Raw genomic sequence first — 19,366 nt, 5'->3', positions numbered from 1 at the left:
AAGGTGTGTTCTTGTTCCAAATAAGAGACATCTAGGGTCAACACGGTAAGGAGTTTTGATTGATTATCTGATTTAGAAATTCCAGTTAATTATGTTCCCAAGGGACTACAAAAAACTTAAATGTTGGACCAACTTGGGAGTTTTCATAGTCATGTCAGGAAGTAGAAAAGCAACAGAGTTTCTGAAGATATTAATGGTAACACATATGAATTCATTATGAGGTTCTCAATCCCAGGAAAAATGTCTTAATGCTATTTTTTTTCTCAAAAAGAGATAGCTCTTCCCTTTGATCATATGGGAAGGGAAAGGAGCAGTATGAAGATGTTAAAGGGAATTTGTAGTGATGTGTGTTGACTTTGTCTTAGGCAACATTCTTTGGTTACTCTTTAATTTATGCAATGGTAGATTGTCTCCCCGTTCATGATCATGTAAGAAGTAGAGGTGGAGTAGCTACAAATTTTCCAAAGATGTCAATGATGGCCCAACCTTAGCATAATTCCTCGTTCCCTACCTCATATACCTTCTTTCCTTCATTATCTCCTTTTTAAAAACCACTTCCTCAAAATTTCAGGCCATTAGAAAGAGTATTACATCTAAGGATCTCAAATCAGGTTTATTGGGGCAAAGGTAGAGGCAACTCTAGGATATCTCAGATCAGAAGACTGATTTCAACCCTTGGTGAGATACCATACATAGCCATAGTTCACAGTATGTTCAGACAGAGAGGAAATCCAGATCTAAATATGTAGGCCTTGACCATCTTCCTAAGGGATGATATCCTGGGGATGATACTCTATATGACTACATTAGAGGAGTTTGTCAAACATCTCAACAGCATAAACTTTCCGTATCAGAACCCAGGAGGCATACTTGGGTCTGAATTGCATTCTAAAGACATCTAAAACTATTATAAAAGTCAACAATTCCTGCCAGTTCATAACTATCAAGAGTGAGGTTCATTCTTCCTCTTCCTTAAATCCTCTATCTAATGCATAATACCATCTAATATTATAACCATAAAACTAAACTCATCTGCCCACAGTTTGGTGTTGTTGCTTGCAGTAAGTGCTAATTCAGCTTGTACAGGTCTCAGTCTCCCTGATGCCATGGGCCAAGATGTTGACATAAAACTTGTGGGGTAACTTCTGGCTTGACCAGTTTTCTGTCAAAGTGGGAAAAAAAAAACCATTCTTTCTCCACCCTCAGTTCCCAGTTGCTTTCAAGCTTGAAGGGCTGGTCTCATGCCAAGCAATGGGGAAACAGCTAGAATAATTGAAATGAGAACATTTTCACAGAAAAGATCTGTGAAAACTAAAATTTAAGGTGGAAGGATACTGAGATAAGTAAGGGGCAGATAAAATAAATGTTTGAGAATATATTAAAAATAAGTTGCAAGTAACAAGTTAGCTATCCATTTTAAAATCTCTTAACATGGCCATTATATATGTCTGAGTGTAGTTCAAATAAAAACATTTAAATTGGGGGTGGGCAAAGGGGTTTAAAGAGAACCAATTTTACAGATTTAAATGCTTTAACAGTTTAGTCTCATGTAGATTAAGGGTCCTAGAATAAATACTCTAAATAACATAAGGAAAATTTATCAGATAGCTGGAAATTGAATAGTAAGATATGTTTAAATTGGATTATTCTTATAATGTGTTCTTTGTGTAAATATGTTAAAATTCTGAAATTTTATGTAAATGTGAAATTTTGCAATCAATTATTGTACTCAGAGTGAAATGAGAGACTAATGCACAAGGGAGCATAGTACGGTGGGGAAAAGCCCTGGAATTGGGATCAGAAGACTTGGGTACAAATCTCATCTTAGATGAGCCATTAAAACCTCTGGGCCTCAATTTTCTCATATATGAATTGAGATGGTTGGACTAAGGTCCCTCCTAGCTTCAAATCTGTTGACACTGTGCTATTTATGGCAATGGGGTATGATGAAAATAACACAGGGTTTAGCATCACAAAATCTGAGTTTGAATCTCCATTCTGACAGTTAGCATCACAAATTTAGATAAAGAGCATTAGGCCAACCTTCCTCATACCGTTTTCCACATGAAGAAATTGCAAATCAGATTATATATGTATATATATATATATATATATATATATATATATATATATATAATATACCCTAGTTGAGGCAGTTTCATGGCATAGTGGAGAGAGCACTAGAATGAAAGTCAGGAAAATGAGTTCAAATCCAACTTCAGACACTTGTCTGGCTGTGTGACCCTGGGCAAGTCACTTAACCACTGTCTACTTCAGTTTCCGCATCTGTAAAATGAAGATAATAATAGCACCTCCCTCATAGGGCTGTTGTGAGGATAAAATGAAATAGTTTCTGTAAAACATTTTGTAAACCTTCTAAATGCTAGGTATTATTATTAGTTCACACAGATGATGACATGTAGCAGATCCAAAATTCAAACCCAGTCATCTGGTACCCTTACCCCAGTACCACAATGGGCAAGTCATTTAAACCTTTCTAATTCTCAATTTCTTTCTCTGTAAAATGGGGATAATAACACTTGACCTATGACCATTATGGGGGTAGCCAGGTGGCGCCTAGAATTGGGAAGACAAATCTGGCCTCAGATTCTAGCTGTGTGACCCTGGGGAAATCATTTAACCCTGTTTGCTTCAGTTTCCTCATCTGTAAAATGACCTATGGAAGGGAATGGCAAACCACTCCAGTATCTTTGCCAAGAAAAGCCCAAATGGGGTCACAAAAAATTGTACACAACTGAAAATTACTGAAGAACAACAAAATGTCCAGTATAGATTCGTTGTGAGGAAAGCACTTTGTAAACCATAAATCACTTTAGCATGTGTGGGCTGTTAATTTCTTATGAAAAAGGTTATTTATTCAGCAACAACTCACATTTTATTATTATAATGATTATACCCTATCACATGCCTGATTCTTATAAGTAAAATTGTCATATGAAGAGAGGCCTTAGGAAGACCTAGGTTCAGATCCAATCTCAGATGCTTATTATCTGTCATTTAACCTATTTGCCTCAGTTTCCTCATCTATAAATAGATATACCAAGGATCCCATGATCTCGGAAGAATGAAAACTGAAAATGCAGGGTAATGAAAAGTCACATGGTGGGAATAAGGACATTGCTTCATAATATCAAAGATGACCTGAATGTAAGTGGCATAGAAGAATACAACCAAACACGTGGATTACTGGGAGAGGAGGGAGGCTAGTTATGGAGTATGAATGAGGAACAAAAGATGGAGAGCCCAAGAGTTACACAGATAGCCCTGAGAGATTAAAAGGGTCAGTAAGGTCTACAGCCTACAGGCTCAGTAAGGTCCCTATCACATGGTGGGTGGTGCAATCTTCTGTGTTTGATTAAGAAAAGACATGGTCGAGGCTCATATAGGAGGATAAGAAGGCTCAGGAGATACAGCAGAAAAAACATTGTATCTGGAGTTAGAGGACCTGGCTCTGAAACTGACTACTCAAATGATCTCAGGCACATCGCTCACCCTCCCTGGGCCTCAGTTTCCTCATCTGTAAAATTAAGGGATTAGATCAAATGGTTTCTGATGACTTTGATAGCTCCAAATCTATGATCTGACTTGTGATCTAAGCAAGAGGGTAGAAATGTTCACATTACCAACGTCACAGATCCTTTTGACCAACTAAGTATGTCTTGTATAGCATATATTCCATTGTGGCTGCTCTGTAAGCATATTTGCATATTTTTTTATTTGTTTGGTTTTTAGAAAAACCCAATCTTGAGGCTCAAGGGATAACTGATTATTTTCCTCTGGCACAAGGCCTGAGAAAACAAATAGGTTGGGGATTGTACTTTGACCCTTACTAGAAATAAGTTTTCTTTGTTCTACTGTATCATACCTGAGTACAGGTAACTGTGATATTAAACAAATTTAGCATATAGAATCTTAGCTGTATAGAATTAATAAAGCAGGGCTCCACTTCATTTTATATACCTTAAAGCATTTTCAGACTAGAGTACATTATATTTTAGGTGGCATTACTTAGAGTGAGTTGTTATTTAGGTGTGATACAAAGAAGGAGGAAGAGGAGGAGGAGGAGAAACCAGCAGCAGCAACAAGGAAGCTAAGTTCTAAAAGCCCTGCCTGTGCAGTCAGGGGATACCTGAACTTGAATAAAATTCCTATGATCCAAGCATCAGAAAAGAGTTGTTATAGTGAATCAAGACACATCTATATCTACACACACATAAGTATGTCTATATGTATGTACATATAGACATGCATGTCTACATATATTTACGCAAATGTGTACATATACAATTTTTCACTATTTTTTTAAAGACTGGGTTTTCTTACATCACCTTGGCTAGACATGCAGGGGCTACTCACTGGCCAATTCTGCTGTTGATCAACATGGGAGCTCTAACCTGCTCTTTTCCTGACTTGTGCTAAGTCACTTCTCCTTAGGCACCACTGCTACCAGGGGCCTCACCGTGTTGGTAGTACACTTAGTGTTGACACTGACTGGTCCAGGTCACTGCAGCTCAGAACTCCTGAGCTCAAGAGATTTACCATCTTTAGCCTCCTTCAGTAACCAGAATCACAGACACTAAGAATGGCACAAAGTTCTCTCATACACACACACACATATGTATGTGTGTATGTGCGTGTGTATATGTATAAATATATATATACACACATATATTTATATATGGTGGTTCATTGCATTTATCTATTGATGAAAATATGTTAATCAATTGTGCGGAAGCCACTGAATTAGATGGCAGCATACTGAAAATCAAAATAAAACTCCATAATGACCTTGATCAACTGGAAAAATGCCTGAAATCAGAAGAGGGATAAAGTCCAACAGGCTTACATCACTTAGGAACACGAGTAGCATACAAATGTAGATTTAGAGTACAGTATATCTTGGTGGTGTTTGTCCTTCATTCTCGAAGAGAACTATGACATCAGGAAGATGATGCCATGACATGCAAGGGAACTGGATTTAAGTGAGCAGGGCTGTGCAAAGTGACCAGCCTCACTTTCTCCTCCAGAGCCATCTGGGTCCAGTGGCCAGATATAGATTAGGATGACTGCAGATGGCCCTGAATGAGGCGAGAGACCTCAGTCATACTGAGACTTGTTGAAGATATGTAAATTCTAGCAGGTAGGTCACACAGTGAATAGAGCACTAGACCTTGAGTCAGGAAGACATGAATTCAAATCCTGCCTTAGACACTTACTAGTTGTGTGACCCCATGCAAGTCATTTAACCTTTGGCAGCCTCAGTTTTCTCATGTGTAAAATGGGGATGATAACACTTATCTCTCCAGGCTGTGAGGATAACATAAAACAATATTTATAAAGAGCTCTGATAACCTTAAGGCACTGTATAAATTATAGCTATTATTATTAAAATCTTTGGATCAAAATATTAGAGACTAAGTGCTAGAATGCCACAAATATTTTATGATAATGATGATGCATATGCATATGTGATATAAATGTTATGCATATTTATATCTTTATGCAAGATTCAAAGGTGGGGAAAGATTAAATAGGGACAAATATTATTTTGAGGTCAGAGTTAACCAGAAGCTAAGTATGAGCCAGCATTATAGTTATGATTTAAAAATCCCCAAAACGAACATGATCCAGAAGATCCAGCTATGTCTTAAAAAGAGTGGGATGTGTAAAGCCTAGAAAGTTATCTTCCCCCCTATTCTGTAGTTTCTTTTCTGGTGAGCACATTCAGGAGAAAGGAGGAGGTGGAGCCAGGAGGTGAGAGAGCGCAGGTTGGATGTGTTGTACTGGTTGAAGGTTGCCCTAGGAATCTCCACTATGTTAAAGCAAGTTAGAGCAGTTGGAACAATCAATGTTGCTTAATTGCATCTGAGACAGAGACAGAAAAGCTTGTTAAGGCTTGTCAGGGTAGCAGAAGCTGGAGAGCCAGTGACCTGAGCCCTGTTTGTTCTTCACATGTACATACCTATGATCCCCAATTGTATTTCTAGGGAAGAAAGAGGAACAAGGGAGAACAGAAACAAGACAATAAGTAGCTTCCTTATTTTAGCAAGGGTAGCCTCAGTCTGCCAGGCAGTTTGAGTTACAGGAGAGATTCAGGATGTTGGCTGAGGAAGAACATAGAGCACTGATTAGACTTTGACCCAAAGCTCAAAGAAACACCTGACTCTTGGCACTTAGAGTCCTGGGAGGAGGAGAAAGGTGTGAATTCCATTTTGCCGACCCATGTGGAGACATGAGCCTGAGCTGGGGTAATATATTAGAGGAGAGTCCTTCTATACCAACACCACCCCCATTCCCACCATGGGCCTGATGAAACAGGACTCGTGCAAATCTCCTTGAAGACCATGGTGAACAGGAGGCAGCAGTCAGCCTTGGGTTGGGCTAGTGAGCCTCCCACACAATGACTTCCCCTCTGTTCCTGGCCCTCTGTTACCTGCTGGACTCCCTACTTCTGGCTCTTCCTTCCCAAAGAAGGTAAATAGTTAAAAGGAGAAGAGCCTCTTCTAGCCCTCCCTCCTGGGCTGCCAGCCAAAAGTAGCCAGGGCTTAGGCTTCTATTATGTTGACAGTTACCCTTTCAATTCCAGTTGTTTGATTTTATAGTTGAACTTTTATGAAGGAATATAAGTATTACACTTCAATCAGGCTTAGTTCAATATCCAGTTAATCAAAAGGAATTTATTAATTACCTACTACATACCAGACATTGTACTTTGCGCAGGGAATAAAAAGTCAAACATAAAATAGTCTTTGCATTTAAGGATGTGACACTCTTTGGGGGAAATGACAGGTACACATCTGAGTACATCCAAAACCTATTCAAATTAAATACAATGTAATATGGGGGAGGGGGGACGTTAGGAAAGATCTCATAAAGAAGTTACCTAAGGATTGGAGTCAGGAAGACTAGAGTTCAAATCTAGCCTCTGGTAAGTAAAGCTGTGTGACCCTGGGCAAGTCACTTGGGGATAATAAAAGGATCTGCCTCCCAGGGTGGTTGTGAGGATGAAATGAGATAATACTCATAAAGGGCTTAGATAGTGCCTGGAACATGATAAGCACTGTCATTATTGCTGTTGTTATTTAGCATTTGAACTGAGCATTCAAGGAAGCTAACTATTCTAAGATGTAGGGGTAAGGAAGAGTGCTTTTCAGGTATGGGGGTAGCCTGGGCATAGCACCAAAGGAGATAAAATGTTATGTCTGAAGAACAACAAAAAGGTTGAACTGTGGAGTAAATGAAAGGGAGTTATGAGTAATAAAGACTGGAAAGGTAGGTTGGAGTCAATTTCTGAAGGGCTTTAAATGCCCAACAGAAAACTTTGCAAGAAAAGAACCAAATAGGGAGTGACTAGAACTTTTTGAGTAGGGGAGTGACATGGTCAGAACTTTGCTTTAGATCTCCCAGCAGCTGGTTGGAGGATGGACTCCAAAGCACACAGGAAAAGGGTAGGGAAATTATTCCAATAGTCGAGCAGAGACCAACTCATGGGTTTTCCATTTCTCTTCTTGTTATCTGACTGGAACATCTACTCTTCACATATAATACATCTCTCTGATAATATCCTTTAAGTCACTTTAATGGAATAATAATTATCAACAACAATAATCATTCCTTTAATCAGTTATACATACATATGTCTAACATTACCATTATTGGTAATGTTATCAAATCCTCAAAGGCAGTATCAATGTTCCAGTGACAAGGAATTATTATCACCAAACCTTGGGCCAACCTGCATTGGTTCAGTGTCCCTCACTTATCTACATCATTGAAGTGACTGCTTTTGTCTTTATCCCTTTTCCTCTCACTCAGTCCCCATTTTGAACAATTTCATGCAATTGGTGTAAGTTAGTGGTGTAATCCAGAGCGATAGACACAATTAAATCTAGTTGGCTCACAAAGGAGCTAAATCCATGACTTAGCATAGAACTGTAACTAAATGAACTACATAGTCAAAAATTTGACTACTCAGTGAAGACTACCTTGATTATGTAATGGACTAACAATGAGAGAAATTGTGGAGTGTCTGTGCCTTGAAGATTTTAAAGAGGAAAAAGAAACTTCTGCCATTAAATAGTTTCAATATTTACTAATATTGAACTAAGCATTATTAATAAACTACTACTAACTGTAGGTTAAGGTCTAAACTTTTTGATTTCTCAAGGTATCTTTCAGTTTTAAGATTCTATGATGTAATGTTCACAGAAGTGTTTTTTAAGGAAAATATGAGAGTGATATCCTTTTAGTATGGGTTAATTAGACTATTTCCATCTGATCCTCCAAAGGCACTATGGCATAATTCAAAGTGATCTGGACTCCCTGGCTACTTGTCCTACACTTGAATATAGGAGCTAATTAATAAATTAAGTAAAAAGCATTTATTAAGCACTTACTATGAGCCAAGTATTACATTGCATTTTGAAAAGTGAGATAATTCCTACACTCAAGGAGTTCACAGTCTAATTGTAGAAGACAAGACAATCAAGAGAGTATAGTTACATGGTGGATGATATGACCAGAATTCCTCAAGATGGAGGAGTAAGGCTCAGAAGTTCTTACTTCTCATTAATTATTCATCTAACTATAATGAGGTCACCAAATTTCTCTGCTTCTCAGTTACTGCATTTGTAAAATAAGTGAGGAGGAGAGTGGCTGATATCCCCAACTATTTTATTTGAAGAAAATATATGCTGATTTCATTTCTATCAATTTTTGAGAAGATTATCAAGTCAGGGAAGTATTGACATTAATATATTTGAGGGAGAAAGGGAACAATGCTACAATCACTAGTGCTCATTGATTTCCACAGTGAAATTTTCCATTTTCCATTTCCAAAGTTGCAAATTTCCATAGATTTTCATAAATGAACATGATGTCTGGACTCAGTGTTCTATAAAGTCCATTCCATCTCTAAAATTCTGTGATAACATATTATCTTTGGTTCAAATACCCTCAAGATAGTTAATGAAATCAATAAAGCATAGAGATTTCATGAGGCTATCTATATTACAAAAAAAGTTACTGTTGTACAGATACAAAGGGATTTTAAGAAGGAATTGAAAAAAGAAAGATCTGTGTCTTGATACTCTAAAATAAAGAGACCAACTAAGAATTGAAAAAATAAATTCTACTTTTGCAATAGGCCATTTTGGTTATATCAGTACAGAACTTCAGATTATAATTGATGCAAATTCATGTGGCTACTGAAAATGTTTTTCTAAGAAAGAACATTAATCTGGAGGTTTTGAAAAACTGTGCTTAAGTTCCTGTTTAATGGTAGCTGCCCGCAAAATGAAATGATCAGTCCTTTCTTGACGACCCAGTGCATCAGAAAGGCACTGCTGGAAAGCTCACATAACACCTGCCTACACTGTGACTATTATTGTAGTTAGTACTATTAGGCCTGTACTTCCGTGGGCAGCACATTCGCTGCCTGCTCCAACATAAAAGCATCATTTGTGTTCTCACGGTTTCCAAACAAGAATTACTCAAAGGTTTGGAGGCATTACATTGTACTCAGAAACTATTCTAATTAAACAGATCTATATTTACTTGCAAAATGATCCTCCCTTTCTCCATCTTATTTCTTCATCCTGCTGATTATTTTTATATTCAAGGTTATATGTACATTTTGGAGTTTACTGGTTCCTGTCTGAGTTCAGTTCAGTTTTATAAGATGGAGGAGTCTTGATTCAAGGTACTTTTGGCTGTTATTTAAAGTCCAGCTCTAAAGAGGGCATGAAGTAGAAGCAGTAATATGGTAAAATAGTGATAATGTTCTCTACCCCCCATCTAGGTTCCAGGCTCTGTAGAAAGTGCATAATGGACAGGAAAGTGCCACAGGATGGCCCCTATAACAAGTCCTTTACTCCATTCCCCATCATCCTGACTTGCTTACCACTATTTTTCTAGGAGAATTAAAAAAAAAATTAAGTGCATATCTCTATATGCTAAATCTGTGATTGTCATTACTATAAATGGAATCCAGATCTAGTAGCAACACCATCAAAGACAGTTTAAAAATACAAATATAGTCTTTGTAGGAAGCTGCATGGTACTGTTTGAATTTACTTCAGTGAAATCTTGACACTCATGTAAGATGAGGATTTAAATGTTAAAGTATATGCATGACCTAATATGATAAATTAACTGACAAACTAATGCCTAGAAATGTATTGTTATATTTTTAGCTCTGCTAAATGGCTCAGCAGGTCACAAAAGAGAAACTTGAGACCCCCCTTGGAAGAGTGTGACACTGAGAAATGAAAATGGAACTAAACGGAGTCATTATAAAAATCCCTCTGGTAAACTTAGAGCAGGAAAAAAAAGTTGAAACCAGATGCTTCTGTTATCAAGCTCATTCGATTTAGATAGTCTACCAATGAAAGGGAAAAATTCTGTGCGAAAACCTCATGGCAACTGCCCAGAAACTGATAAGTGACAGGAATCTTGATTAACATGAATCTTGGAACATTTTGCATAAGACTACCCAAAATCATTTCAACCACAATTCAAGAAGTCCTTGAAATCTTTCTTGTTATTAGAATGATATTATTAATAATAGCTTCAGAACTTTCAGGATCCTGGGAATCGTGTGACTCAGGGTGATTGGTGGGCCTAATAAAGTCCCAAGATATTAAGTAGGGTACCTCCAAACACAGGAATAAAAAGGGTCATGATGACAATAGCAGGATAGTAACATAACAGGATATCATAATGCAACAAACAAAATAAAATTCATTGTTAAGTTGATAATAGAGAACTCATTTTTGGAAAGAGACAATCTAATATAAATTCTCTTTTCTATTTTTCAGAAAATTGAACAGCTTATATAAAACTGATCCCACATGCATGAAATATTTAGTGTGATACTGTACTGGGAAGTCAAACTAAGGCCCCAAACACTCCAAGTCTTGACAGGTTTGAGTATTTGCCTATACGTGTACAGGTAACTACCCTGTTCAAGAACCATAACTCCTGTCCTTTTTGTATCACTCTCAGAACTTGTGTATATAAACATCTCAAGCTTCCCTGCAATTTTAGAAAGCTTTACTATGTCTGATATCATCAGAAAGACAAAACTCCCATTTGGCAAATTTCTCCCCATGATATTCAGAAAATAAAATATTGTGCATACTCTTGAAAAGTTTTCACTTTGTTGGTAATATTCCTGCCATATTCCCAAGACTCAACCTATCTATTTTAACATCCTTTACCAGAGCTATGCAAACCCATACTACATGCAAAGGAACCACTCATAGGTAAAGTCATGACCAACTAAAAGGCCCCAAAAATTTAAAATGGGAAAGGGGTAAGGGGGGGGGGGTCCAAGCTAGAACTCAAAGTCATAGTATAAAATTAGAGATAAGAATAATGGATGCTTTATTCTTTGTGTCAGCATGGGATGATAGTAGCTTGGGATGGTTCCCCATGGGGAGCCCAAATGAGCCTTCATGACAGGGAGGTGAAAACAAAGACAGTCTCAATTAACCTCCCCTTTTCAGATGGAGCATATGTATACCTGTGGGTATTACAGAATGAAAGTAAACTAAATGTGCACACCTGAATGTATACTCCATTATTTCCATGTTAACAGGAGTACTGTATCTCTCTATGGTTTATATTTCAAAATAGAAGTCAAAACTCACTTTGATAAAATTGGACATAATGCTTGCCCATAACCCAGGACCTAAGAACTACATTCTCACCATTCCTGAAACATACTGAACATAGGAAAGGTAAGACTAACTAGTATCAGGGCTGGTACTGGGTAAAATTGCAAAGTTAACAAAATTCTTCTTTCTACCAACTTCATCTTTCTGCAGTTTCTCCTTACTTATGCAGATCAAGTCTAACCAAGAGCTAACTATGACCAAGCTAAAGGGACTTTTAACTATCTTACTTTGCTAGGTCTTAGGCTGATCTCCTTAGCTTATGGGAAACTCTAAAAACTCAACAATAATGCAACAGTTAACAAAAGGTTTACTTAGTCATAGCATAGAAAAGATAATTAACAAGGATATAGTTCTCAGCTTGGAAGGATGTCCTTCCTTCTTCCTATAAAAACAAGTTTGGTTAGAGGGCAGATTGCAATGACTCACCAAGCCAGACTCCACATGATGGGTTTTTTATGCCCTTAGGTAAATAGGAAACTCAATCAACTCCAGGCTTGGCACTCTATCTACTTTGTCACCTAGCTTTCCCATAGTTCATTTTAAAGGTGAGAAAATGGAAGCCCAAAAATTTAGATCATTTACCCACAGTAAATACAGGTAGGAAAGGGTAGAGCCCGGATTCTAACCCAGACCTTCCGACTCCCAATCCAGTGTTGTCTCTCTTTCCCGATATTCAGAGGTATATTCAGATAAATGTTGACCAACCTGTTCTGAAAAAAAAAAAATATATATATATATATATATGTGTGTGTGTGTGTGTGTGTGTGTGTGTGTGTGTGTGGAACACACTTTGAAATTTAATCTGCATTATTAATATCTTCTCCATCACTTTCTTATGTCTAGAGTGACAATCGACAATAAACAACAACAACAAATCAAGCCTTGATTTGTAGCATTTGTCAATTTCTGAAGTATAAATGGTCACATTGAGAATATAACAATCAGCTCTCAGGGGTCTTAAGAGCTGGCACCAGCACACCTCTGCCTATATGCCTCCTCATATGAAGCATTATTCTGTAGGAGCAGTGGATTGGGGGTAAGTGGATATAGCTATAATCTCTGCTCTGTTACTTAATGCATGTGTGAACTTAGGCAGGTCACAGCCTTCCTGAGCTTCATTTTCCTTATCTGTAAATGGGGCTGGGGGTGTTTTAGATGATTTCTGAATCCTTGTAATAGTGATGGAATTTAAAGATCCCCCTGTATCGGCTTGGTTTTTTTGGTTTGATTGTGTTAAAACCCAGAGCTTGTGAATCCCGCTTGCAGGATGAACTTGTTGAAAAGAGAGGGCTGAACTGGGAGGAGCTAGTGATGTAAATTTAGAGAGACACAAGAAAAGAGAGAGGCAGAAGAACTTTTTGGAAGCAGCATCTTGGAGGCAGAGAGAGACTGAGAAGATTGCTGAGGGCCAGTTTGAATTGCCTGGGACTTTTGAGAACTGCCACCCAGAGCTGCCAAGGACTGAGGAGACATAGCTGTTATGCTGGTACTCTGTCTGTCTGTTTTGATGTTATTTTGCCAGATTTGTCCACTGGTGAAGGACAGTGCTGTTGTTGCAGAGGTGTTGGAACCTTGCTGTTGGTTCAGAGCTCCTGAGACTGTTCTGCAGACAGAGAATGAATTAATGAAGACACTGGCAATGTATCTTGTGGCCTTGGTAAGCTTTGTCTCCCCAGGAACAAAGATTGCTGAGAACTTGCCTAGGGTCAAGATGAAGAAAAGACCTCTCTTTGGGTATTAAATGCTGTGCTTAAGCTTATTGTAACTCTGGGGTAGATGGCCTATTCAGTTGTAATCCAAGGGTGGGGAACTTATGACCTTTTTGTGCTCTGTGATTGAACAAATGAATGTACTTTACTTATGATTGGAAACTAATCTCCATTTGAGAAGAGGGGCTTTGTGATGGACTAAATGAATGTAATGTCCAGGGGTGGGGTAGTACTTGGAGATTATTGAATTACACTTGGTAAATGCTGTATTTTGAATTATGCTAAATTTTGATTCTCTCTGTTCTTAATTTGTCACTGAATAAAATGGAGAGCACCTATGCTGGTATTTTGAACCTTGGGAAGTTGCCTTTGCTTGTCATTACAATCCTACAACCTCTAATCTCCCTTTTCAATGCTCATGATGAACATAAAAAAGACCAAGCTAAAAGTAATTGTGGATCATTCACCATCATTTGTGGCAGAGGATAAAGAAGTAAAGAAAACTTTTGGAAAAAATTGGAAATATTGATACTCAATGACTTCAGTATAAAGGTGATGCAGATAATAAAATGCTAGGTCTAGAGTAAAGAAAACCTGATTCAAATCCAGCCTCAGGCACTTATGAGCTGTGTGACCCTAAGCAAGTCACTTAATCTGTGTCTGCCTCAGTACCTCCTATAAAACTAGGATAACCACAGTGCCTACTTCCCTAGATTGTTGTGAGGATCATATGAAACAATATTTTGTAAAGTGCTTTATCAATCTTAAATAATGATAATTATTAAAACTCTCTTGGATCAAGATATTAAAGAAGTCAAAATTCTGAATTTCACAAATGTATTTTCTCAGAAGGAAATGTAAAGCCAAATATTTAATAACAACACACACAAAAAAGAAAGTAACCATAACATATTGGATAGGAAACACTTATGAAACTGTAGCCATTTTATAAACAGTTATCTGTATAACTTTGATTGATTAAAGTGAAGGAAAAAAGTCAACATGAAATTAGAAAAAAGAACAAAAAGGGAAAGAAAACATTCACAAAACTATAGATTTTATTCCAAATTAGTTTATTTTAAATAATCTGTTATCTCTGAAATATGGGAAATATCCCAGAGTAGGATCATAGATTCAGAAGGGATCTCGGAGACCATCTAGTCTAATTCTTTTATTTTATAAATGGGGAAACCCAGGACTAGAAAAATAAGTGATTTGCCCAAGGTTATTTAGGCGATAAATGACAAATGGGATTTGAGCTACACGTATGAACTCTGCCATTTTTCAGAGAATTTTAACCAGTGCTAACAGTTGAGGCCAAAGTTGCCTCAACCTGTTTCTTTTTAATTTTTTCATCAAAGATACCTTTGATTCAAGTACAGACCATTCTCATAAAATTGGTATAAAGATGAGGGACCTATAGGCTGTTTCTTTCCTCCACCTTTGACACATTTTATATGATATCCTTTTAGTCACATAACCTTTTTCCTCTCTCCTTGAATGTATGCAGATACAGTTAACTGTGGGAATTTTACATTAGGAGGCCCTTAGACCTCTTCACCTCCTTACCAGATTTGTTTTCCATTTTTCATCTGTCAATACCTTCTGTCCCAGTTGGAACTTGTCTTGGTTCATTTCCTTCTTAAGTATCCTTTTGATAAAGCACCCTTACAAAGCTTCCTGTTCTTGGCCAACTATGATATACAACTTAGCTGCAGCATTTGCTGCTACGTTGAAAATCTCATTTATGCCCAGTCAGTTACTGTTGTCCTGGTTCCTCTGCCCTGCAAAAAAGAACAATGAAATGCCTGTGAATTAAATAAAAAGCAAACCTCAGATTGGATTGCATTTGGGAAATTGTGTAGTGCTTCCAATAATTGCAAAGTGATTGCTGCCACAAAAGTCCATCTCTTCAATGTTAATATTTTCCAGCAATACTGCATAACTATAAATCATAGAAAACCATCATCTCAGAAGAATCTAAATCACAGGTTACCCAATTAGCAATGGAAATGTGCATAGTGGGTATAATGTCATAACCAACAAGGATGTACTCAAGATGGGGGGGAGGTGTCAAAAATATCATCAATAAAGACATATTTGGTAACAAATGTAGATGGACTAATAATATTATGGGAATAAGAGATATTGAATGGATAGCCCAAAAGAAGGCTGCCAGAGCACCAGAAGTTTCCTCTATGAATATATGTGTGTGTATGTACACTGACACCACTGAGATCACTCTTTCACTAGAGTATAAAATTATATTAGAATAGATAAAATCTCTCTCCTCCCATCCCAATATAATGTATGTTATTTTAAAGAAGGGACTATTTCACTCTTTTATTTTTGCCTGTAACCCCTGGGATAAATCCCAGTACTAGGGGCACCTAGTAGGTACTTTATAAATGCTTATTATGTTAAGAAGGCTTTGTGCTTTCTTGGTACACATGCCTTACTCTCACATTCTCTAAATTATATTTACTGATTTAAAAAAATGCTAACTTGATGTTGGACTTAAGCAAGTTACAGGAAATTATTATTTCCCATATGTTTTGTAGACTTTTTTCTCCCCTTCAAAAGAAATAATCATCATATCTTTCTGTTCATAGATATAAATATATCATCTTTGGCCTTCAGAGCTAACATTTCTAAGAACTTAAATTAAAAATGGAATAAATCAGAATACTATAAAAACAACTAAACTAAAATCGGTTCTATGATTCAAACCAGCATTGCTAATCTGGCATTCGGCCACCAATGGCATTGTTGTGTTAGGCCTCCACACCCCTCCCCTGCCTTCACTCTCCCTATTTAGTGGCAAGTCAATAGTACTACTTTAGTCACAAGTGGGAGGAAACCAGAAATTTCCCCATGTTCTTTGTAAACCTATTGTTGATCACCTTTTATATACTCAGTGGAAGTAGTGCCAAGTGAGAATACTATTGCAGTGAGATTAAGTATGTCCTACAGACTTCCTTAAATCCATAGGGGAAAAAAGTATTCTCCATTATCTTTTATATCTTAGTGATGAGGAATACAATTTGAAGCCTTTATATGTAGGTGAAATTGGAGAAATGATCTCATCATTGTTGTTTTCCCCTGATGATTCTGGCATTTACAGAAGCTTAGAGGAATTCAAATGATAAGTGATTTTCCTAACATGGTATCTATCATGCCAGCATAGAATGTTACATATTGAATGCTCAAAGGACTCCATTAATCACTTGGAGATTTTCAGGTTTTGGCTGTTGTTATTTTCAGTTTTGTCAGACTCATTGTGACCCCCTTTTTAAGGATTCTCTTGGCAAATATACTGGAGTGGTTTGGCATTTCCTTTTCTAGTTCATTTTACACATGAGGAAACTGAGGTAAACAGGGATAAGTGACTTGCCCAGGGTCACACAACTAGTGTCTGAGACCAGATTTGAAATTAGGTATTCCTGACTCCAGGCCTGGCACTCTATCCACTATACCACCTAGCCTACCTTCATGTGGAAGTACAAAGGATAACCCTCCCACCCCCAAAATAATCTTTTAATACGGTAGTAAAGACAGGGCAATATAAAAACAACACCAATTCACATACACAAATGCATCACATATTAAAGAACTTAATATACAAACTCATACACAGAAAAGTATAATAATTATTACTGCAAAGAGAGGGAAATAGTACTGGGGATTAGAGTAGTCAGTTAGACACTGGTTAGTGGTGCATAGAATCACTTCAAAGATGCTGTTTAAATGTAGGAAGACAGTTTTGGCAAAAGGAAGGAAGGAAGTTGCTGATGTGTTTAGGACAGGTTTGGCAAAGAAACAGGGAACAGAAGATTAAACAGGGGTGGGAACATGGGGCACCAAGAAGACAGGATTATTTGGATTAGAACAAAGGCCTAAAAAGTAAGTAGAGAAAATGGTCAGTGTGCTTTTAGACACTTTAGAAAGCCATAACCAGAAGTTTTTATTTGGTATGGAAGGAAAGGGAAAACGATTAGAAAGCTTCAAGTCATAAAATGACATGGTCCAGGGGACAAATATAAAAATTTGTTTTTCATACAGGTATACAGAGCAGTTTGGAATGGACTGGGTCTTGAAAATAGGAAAGACTAGGAATGAAGTAATTAGGACTTTGACAAGGAATTTAGCAGTGAATGAAATGGGGGAATTCAAATAATTTTTCAGAGAGCAAAGGGCTTCTTTGGGAAGGCAAAAGCATTGATGATTACTCTCAAGTTTTAGACTTGGAATAAGATGACTGTGCTGGTGGTGTTTGGGTGTTAAAAGACAGGAAAACCTAAGAAGCTATGTTTTTCTATACTGAATCTGAGGGTTTTCAATCTTTTTTTAATTTTATGGGTCAAACCTATGATTTCATCATAATTGAGAATGTTTAATATGAAAGATCCCTCCACTAATATGGATTATGAACTCTAAAATTTCTAGTCTTAGAGAGCTACACAGGACCCTTACAAGTTAATTGATATTTCCATGATCACAGAAGCCAGGATATAACAGAGACAGAGCCTGAACTTGAATCTTACTTACAACATGACTAGGCCCATAGACATAATATGGGGTAGTCAAGTTTGAGGCAGCAGTTAGAAATCCAATGGGAAAATTAATGGAAAATTTAAAAGATGTGAATGATTAATTTAGGACTGAACAGGGAGAAAGAGATGTTGTTGTTGTTGAGTTGTTTCAGTTGTGTCCAACTTTTTCTGACACCACTTGGGTTTGTTTTTTTTTTGGCAAAGATACTACAGTGGTTTGCCATTTCCTTCACTAGCTCATTTCACAGATAAGGAAACTGAGGTAAAGAGTCTTAAGTGATGTGCCTAGGCTCACATAGCTAGTAAGTGTCTGAGGTAGGATTTGAACTCACCAAGATGAGTCTCCTGACTCCAGGCCTGGCACTCTATCCACTGTACTACCTAGTTACCAAAGAGATATTAGGGGTATAAAAGAATAATTTGGGAGGTATCTATAAATAGATGATATAAGAAAACAAGAAAGCATCCCAAGCAAATGGGGACATGGAAAGAATATTAATCAACCCAGTATAGACTCTTTGGGGGATATCCATACTGAATGATGTGGAGTGAAGAATAAGTTAGAAAAAATAAACTAGAAGAATTAAGATTATTGCATTTCCCTGTTCAGAAATCTTCAATTACTGCCTTCTACTTGGGGTAAACACAAATTTCTAAACCTAGCATTCAAAGCCAACTGCATCATTTTTCCAGTTATGATAAGCACTTAATAAAAGTTTCTTGACTGACTGAATAGACCTTTCTATTTTCTTTTATGCTATTACTCCATTTTGCAAACTTCGTAGTATTCACCAACTGCACATCAGTCTTTCCTACCTGTGTGCATTTGCTTACACTATGTCCTCCACCACGAATTCTCTTTTCTGCCATCTTTCCCTATAGAAATTCTCCCTTGTCCTTCAATGCCTAACTCAAATGCTGCCTTCCCTGCAAAGTTTTGCTTGATCATTCCAGCTGGAAATGATTTCCTTCCAACTTTGAATTTTCAAGATAAATTTGTGCCTTTCATGTAATGCTTATAAAATTCCAACTCCTAGAATACTGAACTGTGAAAGCAAGTCCTTGAAGGGTACCATATCTTATTATTCTCTGTATTCCTCCTATACTAAGCAGTCTGTTCTGCATAGCAAGTGCTCAATATGTGTGTGAAACACATGGAAACCCAACAAAGACAGAATAATGACAGAGAATTTAGGACCAAAGAAAGAATCCAGAAAAGAGCATGGCAATGCCAAACACTGAAATCTAAAAAGTTGAGAGTGGAGTGTAGATTCTTTGATTTAGCTGTTCATTGGTCCTTATTTACAGTACAAAGGTGATTTTGCTGGAGCAGTAAGAATAGAAAGCAGACTGGAATGTGTAAAGAACAAATGTAGAAGTTGAAATAGAAAGAATATATGGTGTG

The sequence above is a fragment of the Petaurus breviceps genome, unplaced genomic scaffold (assembly GCF_028583685.1).
Source record: "Petaurus breviceps papuanus isolate PSGF00001 unplaced genomic scaffold, PetGlider_PUasm1.0 181, whole genome shotgun sequence".
Classification (NCBI taxonomy): domain Eukaryota; kingdom Metazoa; phylum Chordata; class Mammalia; order Diprotodontia; family Petauridae; genus Petaurus; species Petaurus breviceps.
The sequence above is the reverse complement of the archived record's forward strand: the minus strand, read 5'-3'. Positions refer to the sequence as shown.